This window comes from Lethenteron reissneri, chromosome 10 (assembly GCF_015708825.2).
Source record: "Lethenteron reissneri isolate LAM-NWPU_2019-01 chromosome 10, ASM1570882v1, whole genome shotgun sequence".
Taxonomy (NCBI): Eukaryota; Metazoa; Chordata; class Hyperoartia; order Petromyzontiformes; family Petromyzontidae; genus Lethenteron; species Lethenteron reissneri.
In genome coordinates, this window is record NC_083788.1 from 163,223 (window position 1) to 183,389 (window position 20,167).

The following is a 20,167-nucleotide window of genomic DNA, read 5'->3' on the forward strand; positions in this document are numbered from 1 at the left end:
ACTCACGTAGAGAGAGACACAGCGAGACAGGAGACAGCTGTAGACTAACAGTGACACTACGTAGAGAGACACAGCGAGACAGGAGACAGCTGTAGACTAACAGTGACACTCACGTAGAGAGAGACACAGCGAGACAGGAGACAGCTGTAGACTAACAGTGACACTCACGTAGAGAGAGACACAGCGAGACAGGAGACAGCTGTAGACTAACAGTGACACTCACGTAGAGAGAGACACAGCGAGACCGGAGACAGCTGTAGACTAACAGTGACACTCACGTAGAGAGAGACACAGCGAGACAGGAGACAGCTGTAGACTAACAGTGACACTCACGTAGAGAGAGACACAGCGAGACAGGAGACAGCTGTAGACTAACAGTGACACTCACGTAGAGAGAGACACAGCGAGACAGGAGACAGCTGTAGACTAACAGTGACACTCACGTAGAGAGAGACTCAGCGAGACAGGAGACAGCTGTAGACTAACAGTGACACTACGTAGAGAGAGACACAGCGAGACAGGAGACAGCTGTAGACTAACAGTGACACTACGTAGAGAGAGACACAGCGAGACAGGAGACAGCTGTAGACTAACAGTGACACTCACGTAGAGAGAGACACAGCGAGACAGGAGACAGCTGTAGACTAACAGTGACACTACGTAGAGAGAGACTCAGCGAGACAGGAGACAGCTGTAGACTAACAGTGACACTCACGTAGAGAGAGACACAGCGAGACAGGAGACAGCTGTAGACTAACAGTGACACTCACGTAGAGAGAGACTCAGCGAGACAGGAGACAGCTGTAGACTAACAGTGACAATCACGAAGTGAGAGACACAGCGAGACAGGAGACAGCTGTAGACTAACAGTGACACTCACGTAGAGAGAGACTCAGCGAGACAGGAGACAGCTGTCTCGACGGTCAATGGTATAGTGTATAGCAGATTGTATAATAATAAATAGTATAAAATTGTAATGTTTAATACAATGTATAAGGCAATATATAGTATCGTAATTGTATAGTGAATATACAGCAGCGTGATATACAGTAGGGTGGATAGAATAATACATAGTGTAATATTACACTATGTATTACTCTGGTGGTGTATAGTAATACAGTATATAATTTAACGCTGGGTTTGTCTATGGCAGCATACAGTACGGGCTGAGTGTGAAATGGACTCGAACCTGCACCTCTGCATTGCAAGTGCAGTGAGCTGACGCCCCCCGCGTGTGGAGGGTAAAGTTGTGGGTAGGCCCACCCCGCTCCAACGGGTCTGGACCAGCGTGGAAGAGTAGACCAAATACCCCACATCGCGGCCTCTAGTGGAGGCCATTTCTGCCACGACAACAACTCCGTCCCTCCAGATACAAAAGAACTAAATGTAACTCATCCCATCAGCCACAATCTGGCAGTGCCTCTCCTCATCATCATCATCAGCAGGGCCGCGCTCTGCTTGGAGCAGCGCCGTGAACTCAGCAGGCGCCCAGAACGTAACGGCTGTGAGCCAGGCGCCTCCTCTGCCTCCCCTCTCCACCACCGCCACTGCTGATGTGTCCACACCGTACAAGGTTCTCACCTTCTTCGGGCTGAGTCGATGTAGAGGAGGACCAGCCAGCGAGCCGCCGCTTCAGCAGCGACGGTGGCCGCGAGCGGGAATCCGAATCAGCCGCTCGCCACCCACAATGCTCAGCGCTGCCTCCACTCGCCCCAGCCTCGGCGGGGGGAGGGGCGGGGGAGAGGGGGCGGGCCGAGGGGGTGGGCATGGGGGGGAGGGGCGGGGGAGAGGGGGCGGGGCGAGGGGGTGGGCATGGGGGGGGGCTCGGGTGAGGGGCTCAGGGCTCCACGTCTCGGTGGGCGTGGTCACCTGGTACCGCCCCCTCGTCTCGAGCCACGCGCTTCCCCCTGGCAGTTTGTCCGTTAGAGAGGCGGGGAGAGACTGGCGAAGGTGAGGAGTGGATCCTCGCTGTGGGTGGGTGGTGCGGTGGTGCGAGTCTGTGTGTGGTGTGAGTCTGTGTTTGTGTGAGTCTGTGTGTGGTGTGAGTCTGTGTTTGTGTGAGTCCGTGTGTGTTTGTATCCGTGTGTGAGTCTGTGTGTGTGTGGAGTGGTTAACGCGCTGTCAACACCAGTGACGATTTTATGAACCGGTCCTGGGCCTCCCCTAGGTCGACTCAGCCTCAAATGAGTACCTGGTGTGGTGTGTAAATATCGCCACTCGGAGACAAAGGCGCGGTGTTGGCCACCCATGCCCTCGTGTGCTTTTCCGGCCTTCATAGGTGATGCTGGCTAACAGCACTTGCCCCAACAGTTTATTTCAGCTATAAGGGGGATATTTATATTTGTTGTTCGTGGTGGTGTTGTTGGTGGTGTTGATGGTGGTGTTGTTGGTGATGATGGTGGTGTTGATGGTGGTGCTATTGGTGTTGTTGGTGGTGGTGCTGTTGGTGGTGCTGGTGACGGTGTTGATGATGGTGATATTCTTGTTGGTGGTGGTACTGGTGTTGTTGGTGGTGATGTTGATGGTGTTAGTGGTGTTGGTGGTGGTGTCGGTGGTGGTTCCAACGAGCCATCCTGGGTTTAACCTAGCTGGATTGTGTGAGGAGCTCACAAATCCTTGAAGGATCTGGACACATTCCCACCGGTAAGCTCCTCCGGCAGGCAAGGCTGCGTTTGCTGGGTCTTGTAGCCCGCATACCCAAGCAGTTTCTTTTTGGCTGCATAAAGGGGGCTAAACGGCCACGACATGGGCTGTCGAAAATATGGACTGATGCTGTATGGGAGGATGTTGAGTTGAGTAGACTTGTGAAAGACTGGTACCAGCGGTGTAAATAGCATCATTCACGAGGAAGCTCGTGAAGGAGGCTACTGGACAGTTGGAGGCAGACTGCCTCCTACAACAACTGAGGGCAGAGGAGTGACGCTCACAACGAGTGGCGGATAAAATTCGGTAAGTTGGCACAGTTGGGCATACAGCTGGTGTATCTACCAATTATCTCAGCCAACCTTTGGAACCTGGGTCTGTCTCGTGACGTCTTGTCAGCGAGCCTTCGACACTTCGTGTGGCCTGAAAGTGCACCTGGCCTGGCAAAGGCGCCGTGGTGACATCATCGCTACTAAGTGGCGAATGTCGGTTGTTGTTTTTGTGTTTCGTGTTGTGAGTGATTGGTGATGATGTGAGTCTGTGTTGATGATGTGGGTTCATGGTGTGAGTCCGCATTGTGACTTGACTCGTGTTGAGATGTGGGTGCCGTCACACCCCCTCGACTCTGTGATCCTCGGCTTCGTCTCCTGCTTCGCACACAGAGACCTGGACTGCGCGAGAGACGCTGTTAGTTCTGTGCACCCTGCTCTGCAATTGGCCACCATGGAGGTACGTGTGGCTCTACGACTCGTGTGGTGAAGTATTAATGGACGTGTGCTCTCCACTCCATGTGTGGCTACCTGTCACCTATCCATACACCTAAGTGTGCATCTGCTTGGCTGCTTGAGTGTGTGTGCATCTATCAGAGTATCTCCCCAAGATCCTCTCTGTGCACCTGCCTTTCTACGTTTTAATAATCTACTGTACTTTTATCTATCCACTACTGGATAAAGGCCTCCTTCCTTGAGACCCTGCTACCCCTCACGATCCTGCGATGGAATAATCCACCAAGCACCGATTTTGTCGCTCCATATTTCTAGCAGCCGTCCTCTCAGACGTGTTCCGATACTTGGCTGCACCTCCGTTATTGTTCTAGACCATCAACCATCGTTGTTCCTCGTGGCTGTGGCATGTCCTGGCCCAGCCCTACTTCTCTTAACAGTTTGAAGGATGCCATTAACCTGCGTGTGTCCTATAAATACACACGTGTCTCATTGTTAATCCAAGTGTGACATCTGACATTGGCCAAATATCCGAACGCTGAGAACTGACATCTCAGCAGGACCCTCCTGAATGTGGAGCCCAGGATCTCAGAGATCCTGGCTCAGTGCTCGCCGCTTGCACTATCCCCCACATCTTGCTAAAGCCTATGTGGTGGACCTTTGTCTTTGTGTGTGTGTAGATGAGCCAATCTGGAGAGGCGAGGAATAAGGGTGAATTTTGTACCACGTGGAGGGCGCTGTCCTCAGAGGGCACCGCCTCCATCTGCATCAAATCACCGCAAGGTAAGAACAGGAATGAGGGATGTCACAGAGGGCCATGGTGAATGGTGGAACATCACGATGGCCATGTTGCATGGTGGATGTCACAGTGGCCATGATTCATTGAAGATTTCATAGTGGCCATGATGCATGAGTGATATCCAGGTGGCCAAGTTGCATGGGGGACTTCGATTGATAACGGGGCGCAGGAGCTCACTCAGCAGACTCCCTCGCGGTATCGCGGCGATGACTACAGCCTCAAGCTAAACAAGCGCAGAACCTGCAGATCGCTGTGACATGTAAAGATGAAACCGTGGGAGCGCAGCGTGCGTTGTGCACATTTTCCGAGGAGTAGCCCTCGTTTACAGGAGAACATAACTACGTGGAATGCACGTACAGGAGAACATACGTCCGTGTCACTCGACCACTTCGAGCATGCTGTTTAAGGAACTACCCTCCTCACGGTGTGTATTAATTTATAAAAATGTCAGGATAATTTTTCAACTGGTCTTGTGCACGAGTGGTTTAAGTCAAATCCATTGGTGCTAAACTAGTTTTGCGTTGCCAGACGTGACATGTTGCCTCCACCACGATCAGCTTCCATTTGGGAAAGATGAGTGCACAGACACTCCTGGGCTTAAACACGTTTATGGCCAAGTAATGGCAGTGGTGCCTAAACCCGGAACAAAAACACAACATTAATTTATAATACCGGTCCCTCCTTCATAGCGGGGATAGCCTGGTGGGACAGTGGGTTTTTGGATTATTAGATCAGCTGGTCGTGAGTCTGAGCCTAGCTGGCAAGGTTATAGGGTCATTTGGTGGATCAGTATTTTGGCAGTAAGTTACCAGGTTAAAGTGTTTATTGGATCAGTAGGTCAGCTGGTGATCCGGTGGATAGGCTCGAAGTCAAATGGGTCGATTGATGGGTCAGAGTTTCACCAAGTCGGTGTATTGTATTGGCCTCGGTGTCTTATAGAGTCAGAGGGTGGGCAAGTCGGGTGTCGGGTTCATATATATTGTTGCGAAAGTATTTTATTGGGTCATAGGATGGGGTGGCGAATTATCGGTCTGTAAGTTATTTGGTCAGTGTGTCAGGATGATGCGTGTTGGGTCATTTACTCGGTGGGGGTACCCGTGGGCTGGCGGTCGGGTGGGGGTCGTCCGTCGGGTTGGTGGTTTGGCCGTTCGGTGACAGCGACGTCATCCGGCCATCCGTGCAAGCGTGGGTGGAGCAGCCCGTCGGCGAGACGGCTCTTCTCCTGCTCGTACCTCTGTACCAGCCGCCTGCCGGAGTTGACTAGAGCCTCGGCTCGCACTGTCATCTCCTCCTCGTAGCGCTCGCTCAAGCTGCGGAGAGACACCAGTGCCGGCGTCACAAGCGTGGTGGCACCAGCAGTACCCCGAACCGAGCAGAGCCCGGACTCGACACGCACTTGGGCCGACCGGACCAGGCCCCAACTTTAATAAACAAAACAAAACTAGCTTCGACCCTAACTGCACGATTGGTAAACACGCCACGCGATACGCACCCGATAAAAGCGCCGAGTTATTATTTCCAATCGTTCAATATATTTGACATTTAGGCCCATGGTGGTGATTGGTCAATGTGACATTGGTGCGGCAGGTTGGTTTGCGAGCCACCCCTACCACGCGAGACCGCAGCTAACAGAGCACACAAAACTTAATAAGTTATTACATTTCATCGTTAAACGGAGAATAATTGAGAAACAATACGAATGATAACAAGACCATACAAATTATATGATCCGGAATCGAATAGTGGCCTCGCAATGAGAGTAGTTGAGTTGCTGGGAAGGGAGTGGGGTGGAATGCCGGCCCCTTGTGAGCACCACAAGAAGCCGAGGGCAGAATAAGAGCACGATACTGCCGTCGGTAGCGTCAGCGCAACAGACTTCACGACCAAGACCACACCTCATAGGCTGTGATCGACTGCGAAGATTTCATAGCAATTGTTGTCAACAATCATCACTGGCAATAGTTTCCACAGAATGTTCCTGTGGTGCAACTGTAGCGGAGAAACTCGGCCGGCGCTGCTCTCTCCTCGCACACCTCCACACTCACATGCACCCCCACTAAACACGCACATGCACCCCCACTAAACACGCACATGCACCCCCACTAAACACTCACACGCACCCCCACTAAACACGCACCTCCACTAAACACGCACACGCACCCCCACTAAACATGCACCCCCACTAAACACTCACATGCACCCCCACTAAACACGCACACGCACCCCCACTAAACACGCACACGCACCTCCACTAAACACGCACATTAACCTCCACTAAACACGCACATGCACCCCCACTAAACACGCACATGCACCCCCACTAAACACGCACATGCACCCCCACTAAACACGCACATGCACCCCCACTAAACACGCACATGCACCCCCACTAAACACGCACATGCACCCCCACTAAACACGCACATGCACCCCCACTAAACACTCACATGCACCCCCACTAAACACGCACATGCACCCCCACTAAACACGCACATGCACCCCTACTAAACATTCACATGCGCCCCCACTAAACACGCACCCCCACTAAACACTCACATGCACCCCCATTAAACACTCACCCCCACTAAACACTCACATGCACCCCCACTAAACACTCACATGCACCCCCACTAAACACTCACATGCACCCCCACTAAACACACGCATGCACCCCCACTAAACACATGCACGTACCCCCACTAAACACTCACATGCACCCCCACTAAACACACGCACACCTCCACTAAACACTCACATGCACCCCCACTAAACACACGCATGCACCCCCAATAAACACTCACATGCACCCCCAATAAACACTCACATGCACCCCCACTAAACACTCACATGCACCCCCACTAAACACTCACATGCACCTCCACTAAACACTCACATGCACCTTAACTAAACACTCACATGAACCCCCACTAAACACACACACGCCACCCCCACTAAACACTCGCATGCACCCCCACGAAACACACATGCACCCCCACTAAACACACACATGCACCCCCACTAAACACACGCACCCCCACTAAACACTCACATGCACCCCCACTAAACACTCACATGCACCCCCACTAAACACGCACATGCACCCCCACTAAACACACGCACACCTCCACTAAACACTCACGCACACCTCCACTAAACACTCACGCACACCTCCACTAAACACTCACATGCACCCCCACTAAACACTCACATGCACCCTCACTAAACACTCACATGCACCCCCACTAAACACTCACATGCACCCCACTAAACACACGCACACGTTTATTTCAGAATCCGAAAAAGTTCATTTCCCGAGTGAACTCCATTGAGCTGAGACCCGAAGAATTCCACAATCACACTCACTCATCCACAAAGACAAAGACCCCCCCCCCCGTATAGCCTTAACAGACTGTTGGGGCAAGTGTTGTTAGCGAGCACCTCTGAAGGCCAGCACGGCACACGAGGGGGTGGGTGGTCAGCACCACGCCCGGTCGGGGGTGGGGGACGTTGCGTGAGTGCGCAGAGTCATTAATTAGATCCCGACAGCTGTGAGCGGAGATTTAAAGTGTTACGTGATCGGCGCGGTTCGCGAGTGCAGGCGCGCTTGTTGTGGGGGGCACGCGTGTTGTGGGGGGCACGCGTGTTGTGGGGGGCGGACGTGTTGTGGGGGGCACGCGTGTAGTGGGGGGCGCGCGTGTTGTGGGGGGCGCGTGTTGTGGGGGGCGCACGCGCAATAACCCCCTAGGCGGTGTCTGACAGGCGCTGGTGCGGGGGGGGCGGTCCCCCCCCCGATCGGCGGGGGCCCGGGGGGCCCAGCGAGACGCGGCCGAGGAGGGGGCCGGGTGGAGGGGGCGGACTTCGCGCCCCGCCCGCTCGCGGGGAGGGGGCATCAGCCTCCACAGCTGTGTCGGGTGGTGGTGGCGGGGTTAACGACACATTTAGATGTTTACGCGATCTATCCCAAAAGGCCTGTGAGGAGGTGTCCCCCGCTCATGACGCATTGTAACCACGTGTCTCCGCGTGACGTCACTCCTGCTTCTTTCCTAAACCTTATTTGTGCATAGACACGCCAAAATCTAAAGTATAAACTTCATAGTATCATCAGTATACTAAATATACTCTCCAATAAGCTGAGCTACTAACAGTAAGTAATACATTACAATTCTATGTCGCAAAAAATATAATATGCTTCCAGATAAACTTTTTTCCCTTACATCACACAGGTCTACCTCGTACTATATGCTGCCATAGACAAACCCAACATTAAATTATATACTGTATTACTATACACCACCCTATACCTTAGAATAATACATAGTGTAATATTACACTATGTATTATTCTATTCACCCTACTGTATTTCACACTGCTGTATATTCACGATACAATTACGATACTATATATTGCCTTATACATTGTATTAAACATTACAATTTTATACTATTTATTATTATACAATCTGCTATACACTATACCATTGACCGTCGAGTGAAAGATACTAAGAGGAAGCAAAATGAAACACCACCATGCTTGGAACGTATATTTAAGCTGGGTTGGATGGGGGGAAGGGCGCCTTGACAAAATTATTTTCATATCAAGAGGAATTTAGCATATTTATGGGAAATGCAGGTATGTGATTAGTACTACTTGTGAAATGCGTAGGAGGTGGACGGGGGGTTTTCAAAGTCATATTATGCCCGTGCATTATGCAGGATTAGCAGCATCAAAGGGAGGGGATATGGGTAGCATTAATAAAGGGTAGGAATGTTAATAGTATGTAGCTGCAGTAACTAAACAACCACGTAAAAAAGCTAAAGTATAAACTTCATAGTATCATCAGTATACTAAATATACTCTCCAATAAGCTGAGCTACTAACAGTACGTAATACATTACAATTCTATGTCGCAAAAAAATATAATATGCTTCCAGCTAAACTTTTTTCCTTACATCACACGGGAGGCAGCTGTAGACTAACAGTGACATTCACGTAGAGAGAGACACAGCGAGACAGGAGACAGCTGTAGACTAACAGTGACACTCACGTAGAGAGAGACACAGCGAGACAGGCAGCTGTAGACTAACAGTGACACTCACGTAGAGAGAGACACAGCGAGACAGGCAGCTGTAGACTAACAGTGACACTCAACGTAGAGAGAGACACAGCGAGAAAGGAGGCAGCTGTAGACTAACAGTGACACTCACGTAGAGAGAGACACAGCGAGACAGGCAGCTGTAGACTAACAGTGACACTCACGTAGAGAGAGACACAGCGAGACAGGCAGCTGTAGACTAACAGTGACACTACGTAGAGAGAGACACAGCGAGACAGGCAGCTGTAGACTAACAGTGACACTCACGTAGAGAGAGACACAGCGAGACAGGAGGCAGCTGTAGACTAACAGTGACACTACGTAGAGAGAGACACAGCGAGACAGGAGACAGCTGTAGACTAACAGTGACACTACGTAGAGAGAGACACAGCGAGACAGGAGACAGCTGTAGACTAACAGTGACACTCACGTAGAGAGAGACACAGCGAGACAGGCAGCTGTAGACTAACAGTGACACTACGTAGAGAGAGACACAGCGAGACAGGAGACAGCTGTAGACTAACAGTGACACTACGTAGAGAGAGACACAGCGAGACAGGAGACAGCTGTAGACTAACAGTGACACTACGTAGAGAGAGACACAGCGAGACAGGAGGCAGCTGTAGACTAACAGTGACACTCACGTAGAGAGAGACACAGCGAGACAGGAGGCAGCTGTAGACTAACAGTGACACTCACGTAGAGAGAGACACAGCGAGACAGGAGACAGCTGTAGACTAACAGTGACACTCACGTAGAGAGAGACACAGCGAGACAGGAGGCAGCTGTAGACTAACAGTGACACTCACGTAGAGAGAGACACAGCGAGACAGGAGACAGCTGTAGACTAACAGTGACACTCACGTAGAGAGAGACACAGCGAGACAGGAGGCAGCTGTAGACTAACAGTGACACTCACGTAGAGAGAGACACAGCGAGACAGGAGGCAGCTGTAGACTAACAGTGACACTCACGTAGAGAGAGACACAGCGAGACAGGAGACAGCTGTAGACTAACAGTGACACTCACGTAGAGAGAGACACAGCGAGACAGGAGACAGCTGTAGACTAACAGTGACACTACGTAGAGAGAGACACAGCGAGACAGGAGACAGCTGTAGACGAACAGTGACACTCACGTAGAGAGAGACACAGCGAGACAGGAGGCAGCTGTAGACTAACAGTGACACTCACGTAGAGAGAGACACAGCGAGACAGGAGACAGCTGTCTCGACGGTCAATGGTATAGTGTATAGCAGATTGTATAATAATAAATAGTATAACATTCTAATGTTTAATACAATGTATAAGGCAATATATAGTATCGTAATTGTATAGTGAATATACAGCAGTGTGATATACAGTAGGGTGGATAGAATAATACATAGTGTAATATTAGACTATGTATTATTCTAAGGTATAGGGTGGTGTATAGTAATACAGTATATAATTTAACGCTGGGTTTGTCTATGGCAGCATATAGTTCGGGGTGAGTGTGAAATGGACTCGAACCTGCACCTCTGCATTGCAAGTGCAGTGAGCTGACGCCCCCCGCGTGTGGAGGGTAAAGTTGTGGGTACACCCACCTCGCTCCAACGGGTCTGGACCAGCGTGGAAGAGTAGCCCAAATACCCCACATCGCGGCCTCTAGTGGAGGCCATTGCTGCCACGACAACAACTCCGTCCCTCCAGATACAAAAGAACTAAATGTAACTCATCCCATCAGCCACAATCTGGCAGTGCCTCTCCTCATCATCAGCAGCAGCAGCAGGCCGCGCTCTGCTTGGAGCAGCGCCGTGAACTCAGCAGGCGCCCAGAGCGTAACGGCTGTGAGCCAGGCGCCTCCTCTGCCTCCCCTCTCCACCACCGCCACTGCTGATGTGTCCACACCGTGCAAGGTTCTCACCTTGTTCGGGCTGAGTCGATGTAGAGGAGGACCAGCCAGCGAGCCGCCGCTTCAGCAGCGACGGTGGCCGCGAGCGGGAATCCGAATCAGCCGCTCGCCACCCACAATGCACAGCGCTGCCTCCACTCGCCCCAGCCTCGGCGGGGCAAGGGGCGGGGGGAGGGGCGGGGGAGAGGGGGCGGGGAGAGGGGCGGGGGTGAGGGGGCGGGGGAGAGGGGGCGGGGGGAGGGGCGGGGGAGAGGGGGCGGGGGTGGGCATGGGGGGGGGCGGGACGAGGGGCTCAGGGCTCCTACGTCTCGGTGGGCGTGGTCACCTGGTACCGCCCCCTCGTCTCGAGCCACGCGCTTCCCCCTGGCAGTTGGTCCGTTAGAGAGGCGGGGAGAAACTCTGGCGAAGGTGAGGAGTGGATCCTCGCTGTGGGTGGGTGGTGCAGGTGGTGCGAGTCTGTGTGTGTGGGGTGAGTCTGTGTTTGTGTGAGTCCGTGTGTGTTTGTATCCGTGTGTGAGTCTATGTATGTGGAGTGGTTAACGCGCTGTCAACCCCAGTGACGATTATATGAACCGGTCCTGGGCATCCCCTAGGTCGACTCAGCCTCAAATGAGTACCTGGTGTGGTGTGTAGATATCGGCACTCGGAGACAAAGGCGGCCGGGCACGCCCCCGTGTGCTGTTCCGGCCTTCATAGGTGATGCTGGCTAACAGTACTTGCCCCAATAGTTTATTTCAGCTATAAGGGGGATCTTTATCTTTGTTGTTCGTGGTGGTGTTGGTGGTGGTGTTGTTGGTGGTGTTGATGGTGGTGTTGATGGTGGTGTTGTTGGTGTTGATGGTGGTGTTGTTGGTGGTGTTGATGGTGGTGTTGGTGGTGTTGATGGTGGTGTTGATGGTGGTGTTGTTGGTGTTGGTGGTGGTGTTGTTGGTGGTGTTGATGGTGGTGTTGATGGTGGTGTTGTTGGTGTTGATGGTGGTGTTGATGGTGGTGCAATTGGTGTTGTTGGTGGTGGTGCTGTTGGTGTTGTTGGTGGTGCTGGTGACGGTGTTGATGATGGTGATTTTCTTGTTGGTGGTGGTACTGGTGTTGTTGGTGGTGATGTTGATGGTGTTAGTGGTGTTGGTGGTGGTGTCGGTGGTGGCTCCAACGATCAATCCTGGGTTTAACCTAGCTGGATTGTGTGAGGAGCTCACAAATCCTTGAAGGATCTGGACACATTCCCACCAGTAAGCTCCTCCGGCAGGCAAGGCTGCGTTGGCTGGGTCTTGTAGCCCGCATACCCAATAAGTTTCTTTTTGGCCGCATGAAGGGGGCTAAACAGCCACGACATGGGGTGTCGAAAATATGGACTGATGCTGTATGGGAGGATGTTGAGTTGAGTGGACTTGTGAAAGACTGGTACCAGTGGTGTAAATAGCATCCTTCACGAGGAAGCTCGTGAAGGAGGCTACTGGACAGTTGGAGGCAGACTGCCTCCAACAACAACTGAGGGCAGAGGAGTGACGCTCACAACGAGTGGCGGATAAAATTCGGCAAGTTGGCACAGTTGGGCATACAGCTGGTGTATCTACCAATCATCTCAGCCAACCTTTGGAACCTGGGTCTGTCCCGTGACGTCTTGTCAGCGAGCCTTCGACACTTCGCGTGGCCTGAAAGTGCACCTGGCCTGGCACAAGGGCCGTGGTGACATCATCGCTACTTAGTGGCGAATGTCGGATGTTGTTTTTGTGTTTCGTGTTGTGATTGGTGATGATGTGAGTCTGTGTTGATGATGTGGGTTCATGGTGTGAGTCCGCATTGTGACTTGACTCGTGTTGAGATGTGGGTGCCGTCACACCCCCTCGACTCTGTGATCCTCGGCTTCGTCTCCTGCTTCGCACGCAGAGACCTGGACTGCGCGAGAGACGCTGTTAGTTCTGTGTACCCTGCTCTGCAAGTTGCCACCATGGAGGTACGTGTGGCTCTTCGACTCGTGTGGTGAAGTATTAATGGACGCGTGCTCTCCACTCCGCGTGTGGCTACCTGTCACCTATCCATACACCTAAGTGTGCATCTGCTTGGCTGCCTGAGTGTGTGTGCATCTATCAGAGTATCTCCCCAAGATCCTCTCTGTGTACCTGCCTTTCTACGTTTTAATAATCTACTATACTTTTATCTATCCACTACTGGATGAAGGCCTCCTTCCTTGAGACCCTGCTACCCCTCACGATCCTGCGATGGAATAATCCACCAAGCACCGATTTTGTCACTCCATCTTTCTAGCAGCCGTCCTCTCAGACGTGTTCCGATACTTGGCTGCACCTCCGTTATTGTTCTTGACCATCAGCCATCGTTGTTCCTCGTGGTCGTGGCATGTCCTGGCCCAGCCCTACTTCTCTTAACAGTTTGAAGGATGCCATTAATCTGCGTGTGTCCTTTAAATACACACGTGTCTCATTGTTAATCCAAGTGTGACATCTGACATTGGCCAAATATCCGAACGCTGAGAACTGACATCTCAGCAGGACCCTCCTGAATGTAGAGCCCAGGATCTCAGAGATCCTGGCTCAGTGCTCGCCGCTTGCACTATCCCCCACATCTTGCTAAAGCCTATGTGGTGGACCTTTGTCTTTGTGTGTGTGTAGATGAGCCAATCTGGAGAGGCGAGGAATAAGGGCGAATCTTGTACCACGTGGACGGCGCTGTCCTCAGAGGGCACCGCCTCCATCTGCATCAAATCACCGCAAGGTAAGAACAGGAATGAGAGATGCCACAGAGGACCATGGTGAATGGTGGAACATCACGATGGCCATGTTGCATGGTGGATGTCACAGTGGCCATGATGCATTGAAGATTTCATAGCGGCCATGATGCATGGGTGATATCCAGGTGGCCAAGTTGCATGGGGGACTTCATGTTGGCAGTGTTGTATGGGGGACTTAATGGTAGCCATGTTGCATGGGGATGATTATTTGTGCTCTGGCCTCAGCACATCACACGCTTTCAGATGCGCTTCCGATATTAGGAAGCCACTTTTAAATCATCTAGATTGAAAACTAATTTCTTGAGCTTATTTGGGGCATCAAGTCAAACGTTCCACGAGAGGAGGCGAGTCACGTCTGAATGCCTACGGGATGGAGGAGAGCACCGGCCTCGCTGAAACGGGGCTTTCATGCAAAAGAATCGACGAAAATATAAAAAAAACAAGGAAAAAAATCGAGCGTGTTGTGAGCATTGATAGACAGTGGAGAAGTATCAAGAGGCGTGATAAGGGAGGGTGGCTTGCTACAAGGGGTAGGAGTGGTCCCTTCATCGCGCCTTCTTCTCTCGTGATTAGACTGCTCTTTCTCTCCATCGCGACGCTCAATGTTTACTTTCAGCCGGAACGCTCCGGATCGCTACACCGGGAATAATTTTGCACTCGCACTCACCAGCGTGGTGAAATATGATCAAATGACCCCCATTGTTAACGTGACGTACGGGAGGGGCCTTCATCCGTTGTTGTGCTGATAATGACTGGAATGGATTTTATTTTGACGCATGCTGCAGTATCCTGCATTTGGGGAGTGGCAGTGCAGTGATTGGTGGTCTCAAGCTGCATTTCCAAGAGGGTCCTGAGGGCAGGAGCTGAATTGGTCGTCGTGTGGCAGGAAACTGGAGTGCCCGAACAAAGCCTATGTATATGGAGGGGATAACACTCAAGGAACTAATTTTATTTTTGTTCATCAGACAGCCCCAAAGACCCACACACACAAAACAGCCAGCAAAAAACATGACTATTAAATGTGTCACCGATAAAGAGATAATAAGTGTCTTGAATCGAGCACGGTTATAGGAATATTGGAAATACAGGGGGTAAAGTTTACGTGTGTCTGTGCGTATATTGTGTCGTGTCGGATGTGTGAGGAATTCCACTTCAGCCTTTGCACAGCCTGTCACGAGAATGATAAAATGCACCACGTGACACCCAAGTGTTCAACAAAAGCTGATAACGAGACAACGACGCACACATCTGCAGCCTTCTCTCTCAAGTGATATAATTTTGCTAAGTTCATTCCGAGCCTACGTTGATCCCCCATTGCGATGTCTCCCAAGAACTTTAACCAACCCGCTGAGCCCTCCCAGCCACCGTCGTGTTCCGATCGAGCCTGGCGACACGTGGCTCGGCAACGCGAGCCTTCGATTGATAACGGGGCGCAGGAGCTCACTCAGCAGACTCCCTCGCGGCATCGCGGCGATGACTACAACCTCAAGCTAAACAAGCGCAGAACCTGCAGATCGCTGTGACATGGAAAGCGCAATTCATTGTAAAGATGAAACCGTGGGAGCGCAGCGTGCGTTGTGCACATTTTCCTAGGAGTAGCCCTCGTTTACAGGAGAACATAATTACGTGGAATGCACGTACAGGAGAACATACGTCCGTGTCACTCGACCATTTCGAGCATGCTGTTTAAGGAACTACCCTCCTCACGGTGTGTATTAATTTATAAAAATGTAAAGATAATTTTTCAACTGGTTTAGGTCAAATCCATTGGTGCTAAACTAGTTTTGCATTGCCAGACGTGACATGTTGCCTCCACCACGAGCAGCTTCCATTTGGGAAATATGAGTGCACAGACACTCCTGGGCTTAAACACGTTTATGGCCAAGTAATGGCAGTGGTGCCTAAAAGCGGAACAAAAACACAACATTGATTTATAATACCGGTCCCTCCTTCATAGCGGGGATAGCCTTGGATTATTAGATCAGCTGGTCGTGAGTCTGAGCCTAGCTGGCAAGGTTATAGGGTCATTTGGTGGATCAGTATTTTGGCAGTAAGTTACCAGGTTAGAGTGTTTATTGGATCAGTAGGTCAGCTGGTGATCCGGTGGATAGGCTCGAAGTCAAATGGGTCGATTGATGGGTCAGAGTTTCACCAAGTCGGTGTATTGTATTGGCCTCGGTGTCTTATAGAGTCAGAGGGTGGGCAAGTCGGGTGTCGGGTTCATATATATTGTTGCGAAAGTATTTTATTGGGTCATAATGGTTTTCTTTAACAGTAAAAGTTTGAAACTCAGAAAAAAGAACAAATCAACGTGATAAGACTGAAATCTATTAGTGGCTTTATTATTACTTGTTTTATTTCACCCTTATACAACTCATATATATTATTTTGTATTGTATCTGTCTATCTATATAACTTCACCAAATGAACCAAATACCGAGCCCCTGCCATCACGAAAAACTTAAGTCCAAACAAACTATTCCCCAGCATCGAAATATAACTCTAAATAAAACACCCATCCCTGGAGAGACTCATACCAAAGCTTGGCAAAACCCTCAAAATAATGACGTAACAAGGAAAATTACGAATATTGATTAAACATAAGCCGAATAATAACCACAATATATTAAGACCGGGGGTAACTCATAAGGAATACAAGGAATAAGTCTAACACACAGGACCACATAATATGTATCCCATAGAACCAAAGCCTCCCCGGCCACCTTTGTCTTCCAACAATAATTGTTTTATCCCGATTGATACAACTGGGCAGCGAAGCTAAGCCTAATTAGCATAACTGGCCACATTAACATAATCGCAAACATTTGCATAAATTAATACGAGTATTTCCACAATCATAATTTATGCGCATAATTACATACATTAGTATAATTTCTGCGATTTACGCATTTTCGGGAATCTTAATTTAATTTTCGTTATTTGTATTACAATTTCATAACCCGATATATACAACAGTATCCTTCATTCCCCCCACACATGGGGACATGGCAAAATATCGCGTGGTGGTTGGAGCCGGTCTTATCATATTTGGAGCACTTAAACACAAGCGGTATTGCTCTGTGTTTGATGGTAAAGTGTGCTGCTACATTTGACACTTTGCCCAGTTCTCTACAGATTTTGCAAAAAGTGTCAGAGCAAGGCAATGGAACTGTGATGGTGTCACCCTTCGTGTCAGAAAGGTTATTTTGCTAACACAAGTTCCTCAACTGAAAATTCAAGGAGGGGCTCATCACCACCACCATTATCCTGTGGAGGGTCGTCGGGCTCAAATAGAATGCTCATTTCAGTGTAACTGTCAATCCACCTCGCCATCTTCCCTCTTCAGAGAAGAGTTATGAAAGGTAATGGATTTTTCCAGGGTCATCTCTCAGCTCAATCTGGGCATCATAGGACATGCAACTTCTGATGCCCAATGGACATCTTCATAATGCGTCTGGGTTGATACCGAGACAAATAAGAATTTCATAGGACGCCGTTGCCATGAACTGTTGGTGTTGCTTAGGTAATGGATGGATCGCCAACCTGAGCGCCACCCATAGCACGTTGTGCATTAACCTTGTTGCCCATCGTCAAGAATACCAACTCAAGACGATGTTACCATCGGGACCACGTGGAGGCCAAGGTTACTATGACTCGTGTTCCTTTCCCAGAGGAACGTACCTTTAAGATAGTCATAGTTAAGAGTCATAGTTAATTTAATTTCTTCACTTTGACATTCAGAGCACTGGGCAGAAATCACATCGTGTCAACACCCATTCACGAGCCGTTGTGATGCTTTGTTTTACTGGTAGGAACGAAGTGGACCAGCCTACAATAGATTATATCGTCCGTCCGTCCATCCGTCCGTCCGTGTAGCAACATCGTCCCCTACTGCAAACACTTGGCATGACCCTACAAAAACCTTTAGACTCAGTGACGCTTTCCTGGCTAAACAAGTGTAACATTCCCTTATAATTCCCTCAGATAGCTTTTAATTAAAACATTTAAATTAATGAGGCTTTCCTGGCTAAACAAGTGTAACATTCCCTTATAATTCCCTAAGATAGCGTTTAATTAAAACTTGTAAATTAAAATTTAACTCACAGCGGCCTAAAGCCTACAGCTAGGCCTAAAGCCTCGAACAACGCCTCAAACTCTCCCTTCGTATCGTTCCCCCGCGTGTGTGCAAGGGAGTTAAAGTTTAACAATGTTACATTCCCTGATGCTTTTAAATAGAAACATTTAAATTTAAAGCTTTTACATAAATAATAAAAACAGTTAAATTAAAAATTAACTTACGGCGGCCTAAAGCCTACAGCTAGGCCTAAAGCCTAGACCTTGGCCTCAAACTCTCCCTTCGTATCGTACCCCCGCGTGTGTGAAAGGGAGTTAATGTTTAACAATGTTACATTCCCTGATGTTTTTAAATAGAAACATTTACATTTAAAGCTTTTACATAAATAATTAAAACATTTAAATTAACGATTAACTCACGGCGGCCTAAAGCCTACAGTTAGGCCTAAAGCCTAGACCTAGGCCTCAAACTCTCCCTTCGTATAGTTCCCCCGTGTGTGTGAAAGGGAGTTAATGTTTAACAATGTTACATTCCCTGATGTTTTTTAATAGAAACATTTCAATTTAAAGCTTTTACATTAAAAACAACTCCCTACCCCCCCCCCCCCCCTCGTCGGCGGCTCTCCAGCCGAGAGCCAGGCCTGGGAATCTCTCCCCCGCGAGGGGTGTATTGGGCGGGGCTACAGCGGCAGGGGGCGTAGGCACGAGGTGGAGGGCGGGGTTGGGGCGGGGCAACGGCGGCAGGGGGCGTAGGGACGAGGTGGAGGGCGGGGCTACGCGGCGTTGGGGCGGGGTTACGGTGGTAAGGGGCGGGGCAACGAGCTGGGGGCGGGGACACCAAGATGGGGCGGGGCCACGGGTGGCTGGGGCGGGGTTATGCGGGTGGAGGGCGGGGCCACGGGGCATCCACTTATTGGTGGCCATTTTTTGCCATTTCATTTTATTATAGCCATTCAATTGTTTGTTCCTACCAGCCCACCCCACAGGGTCCTGTTAATTAAAGTCGGATTCCCCTGGTCCGCACCAGTTCTAAGCTGGTTGCTAGACGCCGGCCGAGGAGACGCGTCGGCCCTACACCTTGCGGGGTCCTGGGACCTCGGGGAGGGCCACCGGGGCCACGCGGCCGCAGCCAACGAACCGCCGCAGCCGAGGCACTTCGCAGGAAGGGCCCGGCGCACGCCGGAACTCGTCCCCCAGCCGCCCGAGATGGTGGCAGGAGCCTCGCCCAGCCGCTGCGCACGCCCAGACCCCACCTTCGCACACCAGACTGACCGACCCAGCCCTTAGAGCCAATCCTTGTCCCAAAGTTACGGATCCGGCTTGCCGACTTCCCTTACCTACATTGCTCCAACAATGCAGGGGCTGTTCACCTTGGAGACCCGCTGCGGATATGGGTATGGCCCAAAGCGAGATTCAGAGCTCTCTCCTCCAGATTTTCAAGGGTTGACGAGGGCTCAAAGACGCCACATGAGCAGAGGCACTCTGCAGGGCCCAGGCCCCTATCTCGGGGCGAACCCATTCCATGGCGCCCTGCCCTTCACCAAGAAAACTCTCCCCAGGGTCCCCGCCAGCATCTCCAGGGTCGTTTGCGTTACAGCAACGGGTGACCTCTCTCCCCGCCCGAGCAGCACCAAGCAGGTGCTCTCCCATACACAACTCACTCGCCCACCACAGCAGCCGGGGATTCGGCGGTGCACTTTTCCCTGTTTACTCGCCGTTACTGGGGGAATCCTGGTTAGTTTATTTTCCTCCGCTTAGTAATATGCTTGAACTATGTCTCTGAATCACTGAAACTACACATCCTAAATTATTTGCGTGCGTCGAGAGACGGGTGTTGCCCGTCGATTGACCATCGGCCGGCCGGATGCACAGGCCGGCTACTTGGGGGGGGGAGGGGGAAGCCTGCAGGCGGGCATTGTGAGCGTGGCAAACGCGTCGCATGCGTCGAACAGGGTGCCACCATGCACTTCGGCCAAGCACTTTATTTCTAAACTCATATATGTAGATTTGGTTAAATTGACTGTCTTTTGCCGATTATTTCTGCCTCATGGGTTTTATAATTTGTAATGTGAACAACTCGACGTATCAGGGAAAATTGGATGAATGTTTCGATAGATTGTTTTTACCGCGTATTTGCACTCGAGATCAATATATGGTTGTCATAACAAAAACTGGTCTCGCTTCCATTTATTACTGTC

General features: G+C 50.6%; 1 long non-coding RNA gene across 4 annotated transcripts in view; it reads left to right on the plus strand.

The window, feature by feature from the left end:
- The window catches only part of LOC133340777 (uncharacterized), a 30,064-nt gene extending 15,068 nt beyond the window's left edge, over window positions 1-14,996 (plus strand). For 2 of the 4 annotated variants that reach the window (XR_009754941.1, XR_009754940.1), the window contains exons 4-7: window positions 3,306-3,372; window positions 4,046-4,148; window positions 13,037-13,103; window positions 13,777-14,996. This is a non-coding gene — a long non-coding RNA (uncharacterized LOC133340777). Of the gene's footprint in view, window positions 1-1,919; window positions 1,975-3,305; window positions 3,373-4,045; window positions 4,149-5,462; window positions 5,633-13,036; window positions 13,104-13,776 lie in introns of those variants that run through there. The other 2 variants (XR_009754939.1, XR_009754938.1) reach the window with 2 other exon arrangements.
- Window positions 14,997-20,167: the final 5,171 nt, after the last annotated feature.